The sequence below is a fragment of the Cyprinodon variegatus genome, unplaced genomic scaffold (genome assembly GCF_000732505.1).
Source record: "Cyprinodon variegatus isolate N-32 unplaced genomic scaffold, C_variegatus-1.0 Scaffold386, whole genome shotgun sequence".
NCBI classification, from domain to species: Eukaryota; Metazoa; Chordata; class Actinopteri; order Cyprinodontiformes; family Cyprinodontidae; genus Cyprinodon; species Cyprinodon variegatus.
The window spans coordinates 20,205-21,454 of NW_015150839.1; positions in this window are offsets into that span (position 1 = coordinate 20,205).

Genomic DNA, 1,250 nt, shown 5'->3' on the forward strand with positions numbered 1-1,250 from the left:
AATATTAAGGTTAAGAGGCTGAGCTCGTAGATGATGATAAATAACATAGTTATGTATAATATATTACATTTCTGACTGTATATCCCTGTAATAATTACACACTGTAGCTTTAAAAAAACTAACACCATTTATTTAAAAGATTGGATGCAAACTATTGGTCCTTCAACAGACCAGGAAGCAGATTTCTCACCTCCATCAGAAACTGAACATATGCTGGATGCTGATGGGGATATTTTAAAATGTCTTATTAACTGAAGTATTAATTTCTGCATGTTTTGCTCCTACAGATTTTATGATAATATCATGCATAGGAGGATAAGTTGGAGCGCAGCAATACGGGAGGAACAGCAGAGGCTGTAGGCTTTGCTTTGCGCAGGAGGTCTGGAGCGCTGCGGAACGGAGCGGAGACGGAGGATGTGGGATTTTCGGGGTAAGAGGAGAAGCGGCACAAGTGACGTTTAGATACTGTCATCAGACAACATGGGGTAATTTATAAATGGGTCCAGATTAGCCAGCAGTTGGGTCTTGGATCTGCGGTCCGCTAATCCGTGACCTCTGCATTAAACTGAAGCCAAGAGTAACGAGTAACATTTGTTTTAAAAATGTAAGGAATAGAAAGTACAGATACTTGTGTGAAAATGTAATGAGTAGAAGTCAGAAGTAGGAGGAAAAATAAGTAATGGAGCAAAGTATAGATAACTAAAAAGTGTACTTAAGTACATTACTTGACACCTCTGGCTACGTCATACCAGTTCTAATTTGATGGGTCAGTAAAAGAGTTCTGTAGAACTTAATTGATCTTTTGAAAGCTATCATTTATGATTAGAGTCAAACCAGTTAAAATGTTTGGGATCTTCCACATGGTCTAACCTTTCATCATTTCCTTTTGATATCAACCGATTCTGTGTTTCCCATTTAGTGATATTTCCTGATGGTTCTGCTTACTGGTTTAAAAACAAAGAGGTTAAACAATGTGGTGAAGCCCTCTAGTGAATGTTTTGGAGTGTTGCAGGTTTTTGTATACATTTCTAGTGTTTCCTGTCACTGTGGGCTGCAGAGCACAGTAGTACACAGCAGAGTCAGACGGATGAGGAGCCTTGAGTGTCAGGTTAAATGTTGAGTTCTTGACTTCTGCACTAAATCTCTCTTTGCTGAATTCTAGAGAATTGTCCGTTGATTTGAAGTGTTGTTTCAGCATGTACTTTGGATGAGTATTTTCTTCTTGTCTGTACCAGAACACGGCATGATTT